This window comes from Phyllobates terribilis, unplaced genomic scaffold (genome assembly GCF_046119375.1).
Source record: "Phyllobates terribilis strain yellow unplaced genomic scaffold, ASM4611937v1 Scaffold_2__4_contigs__length_985480577, whole genome shotgun sequence".
Lineage (NCBI taxonomy): Eukaryota > Metazoa > Chordata > Amphibia > Anura > Dendrobatidae > Phyllobates > Phyllobates terribilis.
The window spans coordinates 703,146,850-703,161,701 of record NW_027362762.1 but is presented as its reverse complement, the minus strand read 5'-3'; positions in this window follow the sequence as shown (position 1 = coordinate 703,161,701).

Genomic DNA, 14,852 nt, shown 5'->3' with positions numbered 1-14,852 from the left:
TGTCGCTTTACGTTTATGTGATGTTCATAGTGTGCCCTGTATAGCCCCAGTAACGGGTTTGTGGGCAGCCTGGCACCACCTTCTGCCAGTATTACATGCAGTTCGCTGGAGTTGCTACAAGCAGGAGCAGGCGGAGTCCGCAATGGCGAGTGCTGCCCGCACCCTGGCTATAGGGGGCATAGAGGAGGCTGCTGACAAGTGTGAACTGCAGCCTACATTACTGACACCAGGCTTTCTGGTGTGAGGAGCCGCAGGTGGATCCCCCCAATGTACTTTAATAGCGCAGAACATCCACTATTCCGCACCATGTGAATAGGGTGTGAAGTGTTCCCCTGTGTCTCTGGCGGAATGGCGCTGACTGACAGGATTTCTGTGCAGAGCTTGAGCCTATTTGCAGGCAGATTTCTGAATGAGCCTGAGGCGTAGCTGTAAGGCCGTGTTCACACTGCTGAGTGTCACCGATGTATGGATGGTAATTTCTGCACCCAAACTCCACAGCCTCATAGGCCGAGACCTAGGTCGCTCCATACATGGACAAACTCAGGTGTGTGAACTGGACTAAGGCTATGTTCACACATCATGGTTTTTCAGGGTTCATTTTCTACAGCAAAACCAAATCTCTTGCCGGGAGGTTGTTCAGGATTTTTGTTGCTGTTTTCTTGCCTTTTTTTTTTTTGGTGCATTTTTTTCACTGTCCTTTTGTCTCTGTTGTGCATGTACATAAAGTTCAGTAAAAATAAAATCATTCTGGTTTTAGCACAAAAAATGCTGAAAATCCTGACACCTGCATTTTATCAGCGTTTTTGTCACGACCCATTACTTCCAATGAGTGAAAAAACGCTGAAAGAAGTGACATGCTCTATTCTGCAAAGCACAAAATCCTGAACAAAAAAACCCATGATGTGCATGAGATTTCTGTAATTTCATAGACTTTGCTGATACTGTAAAACGCAGCTGAAAACTTGCATAAAAAATGCATAAAAAAACAATGAAAATGATGTGTGAACATAGAATTGCAATGTATCCATAATAATCGGATGCTATACTGTCTCCGATTTTCTTTTTTAGACATGAATGGGTGCGTCTCATCCAGCTACAGAAGAAACTTGTGCAAGCTGCACTTTTCATACTCAGATTCGGTCAGTGAAATAAATCGCTCATCTGCCCCATTGAATAACAGTCTGAGCGCCATCCTTCTTTTTTCTCAGACAGCACTTGGACTGAAAACACAGTCGTGATCGAGCCCTTATAGTTGGAGTTTTGAGAGGAAGCCCCTTTTTTTTTTTTTTAGAAACATGGTGACATTGTTAAAGGTGTCTCGTGTGAAACACTATGGCTCCAATTAATCAAAGTTGTAACATTTTGGAACATCTTGAGGTTGTGAAGAATAATTTTGAGTTCACACCACTTTCAGCCAGCTCTTAAAAAGTGGCTGAAGCTGTGGAGGGGACAAATTCATTGAAAGTGCATGCATATATTACACAAGAAATGTTACTCCAGTCAAGGGACTGGAGTAACATTTCTGGCCAGGGTGCATGGAGGGGCACGCCTCTGAAAAGATGCATCGAATTCCTGTACAGTAGTGAATGCACCTCAATTCTGAGTTGGGAATGGATGATTACATATTGATAGTAAATAGTGTATTAATGTTACCTATAGCAGATCTGTCAGGTGAAGTCCACTTGTGGGCATTGTTCTGCTGTGGTGGATCGGGGTGAGGAACACTATAAAAGCTAGAAGTCCTCATTATTCAGTCTGCTGTTCTGCGGATGATTGACAGCGATTTCAGTATCGTTGTATGCAGAGTTTTATGTATGTTACATAGATTATACTGAGATCGGAGCAGAGAAAACTGTAATTGGTGATGAATCTGTAGAGGCAGCATGTCCAATTGCTGCGGGTCCATACAGACCTGGCGTTAGTGACTGGTAAGAGCCCCGAGACCTTGATGCTGGACACTGCTTCCTCTGCGTGCAGTGTAGTGATGTCCATCATGGGCCAGCTCCTATGAACGGTATAGCCTGGTTACCGATGCAACAGAAACCCTTGTCACCCATTCAGCAGCTCAAAACTTTCAAAGTCGAACACCCATTGGGCAAGGTATCAACCACGTCCCCTAAGTGTTTTGTTCACGTGCATGTGAATTGTTATTTAATGGAGAGCTGTTTTGGAGTTTCCTCTTTTTGGAAATGTGAGGCATGTTCCTGATCCCCAAAAAAGCAGGGACCTAAAGAGTAACGTTTCTCCTTGTGGAAAGAACCAAGACGTTGTAAGGAGACTTAAAGGCCATGAAGTGCTCACCTGGGAATATAAAGGGAATCTGTCAGCAGGTTTTGCTATGTAATCCGACAAAAGCATGAGATGGGGACAGAGAGCCTGACTCCAACAATGTATCACTTAGTTTACCAGGTGCAGCAGTTATAACAGAGCCCCAGTTTTCTCTGCTGCAGATCTTGCAGAGCCCAGTTGTTGAGCTGTGTATAATACCACCCACATCACAGCTTTCTGTGTACAATGTATAGTGACAGAGAGCTGCTAATGTGCGCTGGGGGCATAGTTGGACTAGGATGCATCAGGTCAATTGTCCTCTAATGATAATCTCCTGCTGATAAAACACTGAATGTATTGAAAAAGCAAAACAGAGCCCAGTAAGTGACACATCCCTGTAATCAGGCTCTATGCCACTACATCATGGTACTCTCAGATTACATAGCAAAATCTGCTGACCGATTCCCTTTCAAGAGGACTGAAACACTAATCCCAACAATGGAGTAGGAATCAAAAAAGTCAATATCGACCCCATACCGAGTCTTGACACATGGGTTGGAATAAGAAGCCAAACCTCTCACTTAGTCAAATAAAACCTCCTGCTTTGCAGTGATGAGAGACAAGGAACCCAAAACATGTGTCTGAAAATTAGTTTCTAGTTTGGCAAAGCTCGTTAAAGGGTCAATATTGACTTTTATAATTGTTACCCCAATAGATGGCACCACAATTCAAGTCCTCGTTCTCTCTGAAGAGGCTATATGCATACCAAAAAAAGTAGGAATGCCTGGAATTTATAGTGACATGGAAGTAGCTTTTACCTGCAGTTACCACTAGGGGGAGCTCATGGCTTGTAAATACGCACAGATCTTTATACCAGCAGTATAAAACAGTATGCAGCCAATGGTAACTACATGTAGCCAGGGTTATCACTTAGAAAAAAAAACAGAGCTCCCTTCTACAGAGTTGAATTTAATCAAACATGGAAACTTTTTAATAAAGAGGCAGTATCCTTGGCAGGGCTTTATGGGAAGTGGGAATAATTCTGACTTTTAGGCTACGCTCACACGTTCAGTATTTGGTCAATGTTTTACATCCGTATATGTAAGCCAAAACCAGGAGTGGAACAATCAGAGGAAAAGTATAATAGAAACACATCACCACTTCTGTATTTATCACCCACTGCTGGTTTTGACTTACAAATACTGATGTAAAATACTGACCAAATACTGAACGTGTGAATGTGGCCTCATAGTGGGACTGTATGATTTCATCTATATGATGTCTTCTCTGTGCTGCATAATAACAATGAGTTGACATTAAAAAAACATCTAGAAAACATGGACAAACCATCAAGTCTCATCTTACAGACTTCCCAACCATGGCTAGGCAGTAGAGATGAGCGGTGTTCGACTAGAACTGTTCGCCAATCTCAAATTCGAGCTGTTTTGGGCGGTGTTCGAGTTGTTCGACGAACCCGAACGATTTGCAAAAAATTCGGCTGTTCGAGGTTATGTTCGATAACTGTTCGTGCACCAAAAGCGTGTCCTGCATGTCTGGCGCTATTTAGAGCACCAATCATGCAGGGATTGTCTGCCACTCACTGTAATGCCACAGCCATGGTGGTTGTGGCATTACAGTGATTGCCCAAATCGATGGGAACAGTGCCAACAGTGAAACATGAAAAGCCGGCAATTCAGCAGCGGCATACACCTGTACCCGACAATTTAGAACCGAAAGAATAGAGCTTCACACATAGATTAGATAGATATAAACATGTCAGCCACATATATACGAAGTACAGTGAAAGTGCTGCTTACTGTACTTGTCATTTAGCGTAAAGGATTTATCAAAAAAAATAATAGTGTTTTCATGCACCGTCTCTTTAAAAAAGCCGGCCGGCAATTCAGCAGCGGTACCCGACAATTTAGAATAGAAAGAATAGAGAATCACACATAGATTAGATAGATAGAAACATGTCAGTCACATATATATGAAGTACAGTGACAGTGCTGCTTACTGTACTTGTCATTTAGCGTAAAGGATTTATCAAAAAAAATAATAGTGTTTTCATGCACCGTCTCTTTAAAAAAGCCGGCCGGCAATTCAGCAGCGGTACCCGACTATTTATAACAGACAGAATAGAGCTTCACACATAGATTAGATAGATAGAAACATGTCAGTCACATATATATGAAGTACAGTGATAGTGTTGGTTACTGTACTTGTCATTTAGTATTAAAATAAAGGATTTATTATAAAAAAAATTGGCGTGGGGTTCCCCTTAATTTTAGGCTCTAGCGGAGGTTAAGCAGACGGCTGGGGCAGATGTTTGAAGCCTGGGAAGGGGGTAATACCCACGGAGCTTCCCAGGCTACTAATATCAGCCCCCAGCTGAATACATAGCCTTTACTAGCTATTAAAATGGGGGACCCCCCAAAAAAAATGACGTGGGGTCCCCCCTAATTTAATAGCTAGCAAAGGCTAGGCAGACAGCTGGGGGCTGATATTAATAGCCCAGGAAGGGAGCCATGAATATTGGCCCCCTCCCAGGCTAGAAACACCAGCCGTCAGCCGCCCCAGAAATGGCGCATTCATAGGATGCGCCAATTCTGGCACTTAGCCTCGCTCTTCCACGCTGCCCTGGTGCGGTGGCAGGGGGTAATAGGGTTGGGGTTGATGTCAGCTTATAATGCCAGCTGACATCAAGCCCAGGTTAGTAATGGAGAGGCGTCTATAAGACACCCCCATTACTAACCCCATAGTCAAAGTTAAAAAAAACACAAACACCCAGAATAAAGTCCTTTAATTGAAATAAAGACACAATCCTTTATTGTTCTAAATTAAACCATACTTACCATCACGCCCATTCCAGCTGAAGCCAACGATCTCCTGCAATAAAAGAAAAATAATAAAGCAACCTCATCCTTACCTTTCCATGGTTCCCACGACAGCTTCAGCTCTGCTACATCAAGATGACAGGCTGGACCGCAGCAGAACGCTGCCATCCAGCCTCTCATCCCGCAGACACTGAGAAGCGCAGGCTTGCTTGCGCTGCTCAGCGTCTCTCTGTGACGACATCCAGATGAGCCGAGTTCATGTCCAATGAACTCGGCTCACCTCATGCACGTCACTGACAGCGTGGGAAAATTCTCACGCTGAAGCGGTGAGTGCAGGAGAATTCTCCCACGCTGTCAGTGACGTGCATAAGGTGAGCTCATGTCCAATGAACTCAGCTCACCTCCTGCACGTCACTGACAGCGTGGGAGAATTCTCCTGCACTCAGCGCTTCAGCGTGAGAATTCTCCCACGCTGAAGCGCTGAGTGCAGGAGAATTTTCCCACGCTGTCAGTGACGTGCATAAGGTGAGCTCATGTCCAATGAACTCAGCTCACCTCCTGCACGTCACTGACAGCGTGGGAGAATTCTCCTGCACTCAGCGCTTCAGTGTGAGAATTCTCCCACGCTGAAGCGCTGAGTGCAGGAGAATTTTCCCACGCTGTCAGTGACGTGCATGAGGTGAGCCGAGTTCATTGGACAATAACTCGGCTCATCTGGATGCCCTCACAGAGAGACACTGTGGAGCGCAAGCAAGCCTGCGCTTCTCAGTGTCTGCGGGATGACAGGCTGGATGGCAGCGTTCTGCTGCGGTCCAGCCTGTCATCTCGATGTAGCAGAGCTGAAGCTGTCATGGGAACCATGGAAAGGTAAGGATGATGTTGCTTTATTATTTTTCTTTTATTTCAGGAGATCGTTGGCTTCAGCTGGAATGGGCGTGATGGTAAGTATGGTTTAATTTAGAACAATAAAGAATTGTGTGTTTATTTCAATTAAAGGACTTTATTCTGGGTGTTGTGTTTTTTTTAAATACTTTACTAGGAATTCATGGTGGTCATGTCTAATATTGGCGTGACCCCATGAATTTCGGGCTTAGGGCCAGCTGATAATGCCAAGCTGGCCCTAACCCCTTTATTACCCAGTGAGCCACCGCATCAGGGCCCTGGATGAGTTGGGTACAGCGCTAGAAGATGGCGCTTCTATGAACGCGCCATTTTCCGGGGTGGCTGCGGACTGCAATTTGCAGCGGGGGTGGCCCAGAAAGCTTGGGCCTCCCTGCGCTGCGGATTCCAGCCCCCAGCTGCCTAGTTGTACCTGGCTGGACACAAAAACAGGGCGAAGCCCCACGTCAATTTTCTTTAAATTATTTCATGAAATAATTAAGAAAAAAAGGGCTTCCCTATATTGTTGTGTCCGGCCAGGTACAAATAGGCAGCTGGTGGTTGGGGGCAGCCCGTTCCTGCCTGCTGTACCTGGCTGGACACAAATATAGTGCGAAGCCCCACGTCAATTTTTTTTTAATTATTTCATGAATTTCCTGAAATAATTTAAAAAAATTGAAGTGGGGCTTCGCACTATATTAGTGTCCAGCCAGGTACAGCAGGCAGGAACGGGCTGCCCCCATCCACCAGCTGCCTATTTGTACCTGGCCAGACACAACAATATAGGGAAGCCCTTTTTTTCTTAATTATTTCATGAATTTCATGAAATAATTAAAAAAAATTGAAGTGGGGCTTCGCCCTATTTTTGTGTCCAGCCAGGTACAACTAGGCAGCTGGGGGCTGGAATCTGCAGCGCAGGGAGGCCCAAGCTTTCTGGGCCCCCCCCCCGCTACAAATTGCAGTCCGCAGCCACCCCGGAAAATGGCGCGTTCATAGAAGCGCCATCTTCTGGCGCTGTACCCAACTCATCCAGGGCCCTGGTGCGGTGGCTCACTGGGTAATAAAGGGGTTAGGGCCAGCTTGGTATTATCAGCTGGCCCCAAGCCCAAAATTCATGGGGTCACGCCAGTATTAGACATGACCGCCATGAATTTCTAGTAAAGTATTTAAAAAAAACACAACACCCAGAATAAAGTCCTTTAATTGAAATAAAGACACAATTCTTTATTGTTCTAAATTAAACCATACTTACCATCACACCCATTCCAGCTGAAGCCAACGATCTCCTGCAATAAAAGAAAAATAATAAACCAACCTCATCCTTACCTTTCCATGGTTCCCACGACAGCTTCAGCTCTGCTACATCGAGATGACTGGCTGGACCGCAGCAGAACGCTGCCATCCAGTCTGTCATCCCGCAGACACTGAGAAGCGCAGGCATGCTTGCGGTCCTCACTGTCTCGCTGTGACGGCATCCAGATGAGCCGAGGTCATGTCCAATGAACTCGGCTCACCTCATGCACGTCACTGACAGCGTGGGAAAATTCTCACGCTGAAGTGCTGAGTGCAGGAGAATTCTCCCACGCTGTCAGTGATGTGCATGAGGTGAGCTCATGTCCAATGAACTCAGCTCACCTCCTGCACGTCACTGACAGCGTGGGAAAATTCTCCTGCACTCAGCGCTTCAGCGTGGGAGAATTCTCACGCTGAAGCGCTGAGTGCAGGAGAATTCTCCCACGCTGTCAGTGACGTGCAGGAGGTGAGCTGAGTTCATTGGACATGAGCTCACCTTATGCACGTCACTGACAGCGTGGGATAATTCTCCTGCACTCACCGCTTCAGCGTGAGAATTTTCCCACGCTGTCAGTGACGTGCATGAGGTGAGCCGAGTTCATTGGACATGAACTCGGCTCATCTGGATGTCGTCACAGAGAGACGCTGAGCAGCGCAAGCAAGCCTGCGCTTCTCAGTGTCTGCGGGATGACAGGCTGGATGGCAGCGTTCTGCTGCGGTCCAGCCTGTCATCTCGATGTAGCAGAGCTGAAGCTGTCGTGGGAACCATGGAAAGGTAAGGATGAGGTTGCTTTATTATTTTTCTTTTATTGCAGGAGATCGTTGGCTTCAGCTGGAATGGGCGTGATGGTAAGTATGGTTTAATTTAGAACAATAAAGGATTGTGTCTTTATTTCAATTAAAGGACTTTATTCTGGGTGTTTGTGTTTTTTTTAACTTTGACTATGGGGTTAGTAATGGGGGTGTCTTATAGACGCCTCTCCATTACTAACCTGGGCTTGATGTCAGCTGGCATTATAAGCTGACATCAACCCCAGCCCTATTACCCCCTGCCACCGCACCAGGGCAGCGTGGAAGAGCGAGGCTAAGTGCCAGAATTGGCGCATCCTATGAATGCGCCATTTCTGGGGCGGCTGACGGCTGGTGTTTCTAGCCTGGGAGGGGGCCAATATTCATGGTTCCCTTCCTGGGCTATTAATATCAGCCCCCAGCTGTCTGCCTAGCCTTTGCTAGCTATTAAATTAGGGGGGACCCCACGTCATTTTTTTTGGGGGGTCCCCCATTTTAATAGCTAGTAAAGGCTATGTATTCAGCTGAGGGCTGATATTAGTAGCCTGGGAAGCTCCGTGGGTATTACCCCCTTCCCAGGCTTCAAACATCTGCCCCAGCCGTCTGCTTAACCTCCGCTAGAGCCTAAAATTAAGGGGAACCCCACGCCAATTTTTTTAATAATAAATCCTTTATTTTAATACTAAATGACAAGTACAGTAACCAACACTATCACTGTACTTCATATATATGTGACTGACATGTTTCTATCTATCTAATCTATGTGTGAAGCTCTATTCTGTCTGTTATAAATTGTCGGGTACCGCTGCTGAATTGCCGGCCGGCTTTTTTAAAGAGACAGTGCATGAAAACACTATTATTTTTTTAAATAAATCCTTTACACTAAATGACAAGTACAGTAAGCAAGACTATCACTGTACTTATTATATATGTGACTGACATGTTTCTATCTATCTAATCTATGTGTGAAGCTCTATTCTTTCTGTTCTAAATTGTCGGGTACAGATGCTGAATTGCCGGCCGGCTTTTTTAAAGAGACGGTGCATGAAAACACTAATATTTTTTTTAATAAATCCTTTACACTAAATGACAAGTGCAGTAACCAACACTGTCACTGTGCTTCTTATATGTGTGACTGACATGTTTCTATCTATCTAATCTATGTGTGATGCTCTATTCCTTCTTGTCTAAATTGTCGGGTACCGGTGTATGCCGCTGCTGAATTTGCCGGCCGGCTTTTTTAAAGAGAGTGTCATCTGAGCAGTTTGTCAGCTTTTGGACACCTTTGCAGGTGTTTTCTATGTGTTTCTATGTGTTTTTGTTTGCCTGCCATTGGTTTTAACGGTGTTCGACGGTGTTCTAAGGTGTTCGACGAACAGTTCGACGAACAGTTCCTCGAACATCCCGGTGTTCGACGAACCGAACCGAACCCGAACACTACGGGGGTGGCTCAACACTACTAGGCAGAGGAGTGTAATTTAACCTTTTGCGCTCTGACTTGATTTTTCCATAAGCCAGAATCTTGTAGATACTACAGTATAGTTTTTAGTATTGGCTTTAACCCCTTTATGACGTGGGGCGTATTAGTACGCCCCACGTTATCACCCCCTGTTTAGCGCGGGCACCGGCGCTGAGCCCGCACTAAACCGGACACATGTCAGCTGATTCATACAGCTGACATGTGCCTGCAACAGCCGCAGGTGGAATCGCGATCCACCCGCGGCTGTTAACCAGTTAAATGTCGCTCTCTGACAGCAGCATTTAACATCGCCACGCTGGAAGCGCTTTATTGTCGTCGTCCCCCTCCCCATCGGTGACCCCGTCACATGATCGCGGGTCACCGATGGGTTGGCATGACAATCCGGGGTCTGCAGCAGACCTCTGTGGTTGTCACTGCCAGATTGCTATGAGCGCCGCCCAGTGGTCAGCGCTCATAGCAAGTGAGCACATCTGCTGCATACAGGCGATCTGCTCATCGCCTGTGTGAAGAAAGAGCCGATCAGGCAAGTGCTAGAAGCAGGCAAGAAGTGTAAAAAAAAATGTTTTTTAAAAAAAAAAAAAATATATATATATATATATATATATAAGTTTAAATCCCCCCCCATCGCCCCATTCAAAATAAAACAATAAAAAAAACAACACATATTTGGTATCGCCGCGTTCAGAATCGCCCGATCTATCAATCTAAAAAAATAATTCGATCGGTAAACGGCGTAACGAGAAAAAAAATTTAAATGCCAGAATTAAGTTTTTGTGGTCACCCCAACATTGCAATAAAATGCAATAACGGGCGATCAAAACATCGGATTTAACCCAAAATGGTATTAATAAAAACATCAGCTTGGCGCGCAAAAAATAAGCCCTCACCCGACCCAGATCACGAAAAATGGAGACGCTACAGGTCTCAGAAAATGGCGCCATTTATTTTATTTTATTTTTTTTAGCAAACTTTGGATTTTTTTTCACCACTTAAATAAAAAAAAACTATACATGTTTGTAGACACCAAACTCGTAATGACCTGGAGAATAATGATGGCAGGTCAGTTTTAGCATTCAGTGAACGTGATAAAAACAAGAAACAACTGCGGAATTGCATTTTTTTTTTTGCAATTTCACCGGACTTGGAATTTTTTCCCTTTTCCAGTACACAATATGGTAAAACCAGTGATGTCATTCAAAAGTACAACTTGTCCCGCAAAAAATAAGCCCTCACATGGCCATATTGACCAAAAAATAAAAAAGTTACGGCTCTGGGAACAAGGGAAGCAAAAAACGAAAACGGAAAATGCTCCGGTCATTAAGGGGTTAAAGTGGACTTTTCACTAGTTTAATATGTTACACTGGCTAAATTATGGATTAATGGCTGTAGAGTTGAATAAAAGTTATTATTTTTTTATTTCTCATCTCTGTTGCAGAGATATTTTTTGCTAACACCTAAAGGTCATTAGCAGAGATTTTTCTCTTGAGACGTTTATTTTTTTCCCAGTATGACGTTGACCAATCATAAGCAGGAAGCGTCATCCAGAAAAAAAAAAAAAAACATGCCCCAGAGAAGGTCAAAGACATGTAATGACACACAACCCTTCTTTCCTTATTGATCTCACTGCCGGCATCTACTGTGATTACAATCGGGAGGGGATGGCAGAGCAGAGCTGTATGTCATTACAAACACTTCTTGCAAATCTCATTTTAGGACAGTCAGTGTGAGGGAAGGAGGAGTAGAGCACAGCTGACAGTACTGTGAGAGGAGAACTATAAAAAAATATTGTAACGACATACTGCTCTACTCACCCTCCCCAACCCCACACTGACTGCAGTGAGATGAGAGCTGCAAGAAGTGTTTGTAATTACATACAGCTCAGCTCTACGCCCCTCCACCACTAATCACAATAGGTGCTGGCAGTGAGATGAGTGAGAGAGCAGGGTTGTGTGTACATGTCTTTCCCTATCACAGAGATATGGAGGCATTTTACTTTCCCCCAGCTTGACTCCTCCTGCGTATAATTGGTCGATGTCCTGCAGGCAGGGGTGGATTAAGAGTAGCAAGGGCCTCGGGCAGTTTAGAAGGCGCGGGCCCTCCCCCCCACACACCTGATTTATCACGTGACATGTCACATGATCCCCTGTGATAGATCATGTGATAGTTCACAGGAAATTAATTTGGCACAATATTAATTGTGCTGCCTCATCTGAGAGCAGCACAATATTGGGGCAGATACCCTGATTCCAGCGATGTGTCACTTTTTCAGCTGCTTGTTGTCATTTTGAGAAAATCACCGTTTTATCTGCTGCAGATCTAGCAGCTCTCTGAATGCTGCGCTCTGTATAGCCCCACCCACACCACTGATTGGCAGCTTTCTGCCCATGCTCAGTGTACACAGAAATCTACTGATCAGTGATGGGGGTGGGGTCCTACAGAACTTACTAGTCATCTAGTGATAATTACCTTCTGACAAATCAATGATTTTATCAAAACAACACTAAGCAGCCCAGTAAGTGACACATTACTGGAATCAGTGCCTCTAACCCTACATTATGCTGCTCTCAGATTAGGTGGCAAAAACCTGATGACAGATTCCCTTTAAAGACAAAAAAGTTTGTATTAAAAAAAATACAAGCCATTTGTGAAATGAACTTTTTTTCATTGTTAATTCACATTAGACTGTATCTTCAACACTTTTGTCAGCAGGTCTTATTACAGACTCTGAATAGGGCAGCTCTCTCCCTCTCCCTCAGCAGAAAGTCACAGCATGGTTAAAAAACAGGATCTTTTATGATTTTCTCATAATAAATAAAAAAGGACATGCAAGTCCTCCAAACTATTTTCCGTTTCTCTATAGGGGAGGTCCTAAATCTTTCTTGTTCTTTAGTTGATCACATGTCAAAAAGGCAAAGCATTTACTATGAACTCGCCTAAAAAAATATACACTTGGAGAGTAATATCATCATCTGCATGTAAATATTCCTTGACTCTAAGGGCTCGCTCACACTGTCGTATAACACGGCCGAATGCTATGTGATGTTTTATCGGATAGGACTCGGCCCTATGTTATACTATGGGACAGTGCGATTATTGGCATGAGAAAATAATCTCATTCGATATTCGGACCATGTGCACCCATACAAGTCTATGGGTGCACGTAAAACATTGGACTGCACTCGGATGTCATCCAAGTGCAGTCCGATGAACACTCACAGAGACTATGGAGAAGATGGAGAAATTAAGTTCTCCATCTTCTCCATATCTGTGCTGCGAGAGAATCGGATCACACTCAGTTGAAGCTCTGACAGAGTTTGAGCCGAGTGTCATTAGCATAATTGGCCCTATTCTCTTGCATGAGAGAATATATGGCTTAGTGAGTGGACCCTAAAACTGAATAGTAGTGACGGACAGGCACCTCACAAGCGGGATCCATGTAGCTCTCAGATATCATGTAGGTAGGGCTTCATTCCATGGGGTAGGGCTTAATTTCAAGGTATATAAAAAAATGGACTTCAAATAAAAATTAAATGAACACAAAAAGCACTAATTTAATTATTTTTTTCGTATTTATGTTTCAGCCCCTTTAAAAACCCTTTGAGGACCAAGGCACATATATGTCCCATAGTTTTAAACTGGAAAAAAATTTGATTGAATAAAATTTAAGGTCCTCAAAGGTTTAAGTAGGTCATAAATTCATATGAATACTTGCTCATACAATTGCACATGCCAAAAGATGGAGAAGAACAGAATCAAAAATATGACATTAAGTGGAGCACTTACAGGTATTCAAGGTGAAAGAGACCAGCAAAGGCATCGTCTCGAATGACAGTAAATGAGATAGAATTCAGCAAGCTGAAAATGAAGACAGCAGGTTAGAAGCGAACCAGACTTTATGGTGCTCAGAATTAGTGAAGCAGAATTTATTGACTGCTCTTGCAAAGCACTGAGACTCCCGCTGTGTATAGATGGCGCCGTGCGGCCTCCCGCTGTGTATAGATGGCGCCGTGCGGCCTCCCGCTGTGTATAGATGGCGCCGTATAGATGGCTACGTGCGGCCTCCTGCTGAGTATACGTGTATAGATGGCTACGTGCGGCCTCCAGCTGAGTATAGATGCCGCACGGCGCTCCCCCCAGAGACAGCAGGAGGCCGCACAGCGCCATCTATACTCAGCGGGATACCGCACGTAGCCATCTATACACAGCAGGAGGCCGCACGTAGCCATCTATACTCAGCGGATACCGCACGTAGCCATCTATACACAGCGGGGGGCGCACGTAGCCATCTATACACAGCGGGGGGACCGCACGGCGCCGTCTATACACAGCGGGGGGCCGCACGTAGCCATCTATACACAGCGGGGTCCGCACGTAGCCATCTATACACAGCGGGAGGCCGCACGGTGCCCCCCCCAGAGACATCAGGAGGCCACACGGCGCCAACTATACTCAGCAGGAGGCCGCATGCAGTCATACACACACACACAAACATATACAGACACGCATAAACACATTTGAAACACAAAAATACATACAAACAGACATCGCATAATGACATCTGCCCACACACACACAGACAGACATCACACACCTGCCCACACACACACACCTGCCCACACACACACACACCTGCCCACACACACATCTGTGTGTGTGTGTATGTATAATGTGTGTGTATGTATAGTGTGTGTGTGTGTATAATTTGTGTGTGTGTATTTTTTTTTTTAAGTTAAAAACAAGTAAAATGCATGTGGCATCAATATCAAGACTCCAGATATAAGGGCCTATTCACACTGAATTTTGCAATGCATTCATCTCCTCTTTCCAGGCTTCGATCTAAATCCCTGAAAATGGCATTCAGATGGGCCTTGACATAGCCATTGATTTGAACAAAGGCAAACCGAGGTTAAAGTCTGAATCTTTAGGCTCCATTTGCTCTGCTTTCAGATGTCTCATTTCAGACAGCACAATCCTGAATTTCAGGGATTCAGTTGTAAGCCTTATGTAAAGACCTGAATGCAGCGCTGAATGTAGTGTGAATAGGTCCTTACATCCTACACCACCTCAGGGGATTGTTGTTATGGAGTATTGCCCCTGGGTGGCCGCAGTTATGACCACCACCAGGGCTCGCGGTCACCCACCCTAGCTTTGGTATTCTGGGGAGCTGGTATAATGAATATCTGAGAAGAGCCCTAGAGAAGCAAGAACATTGGACAACCAAGAGGTGGTGGCCTCAAGTCAGGTGTAGTGTTCAACAGGGCAAGACTTTCTAACCTGCCCACACATACACACACCTGCCCACACAC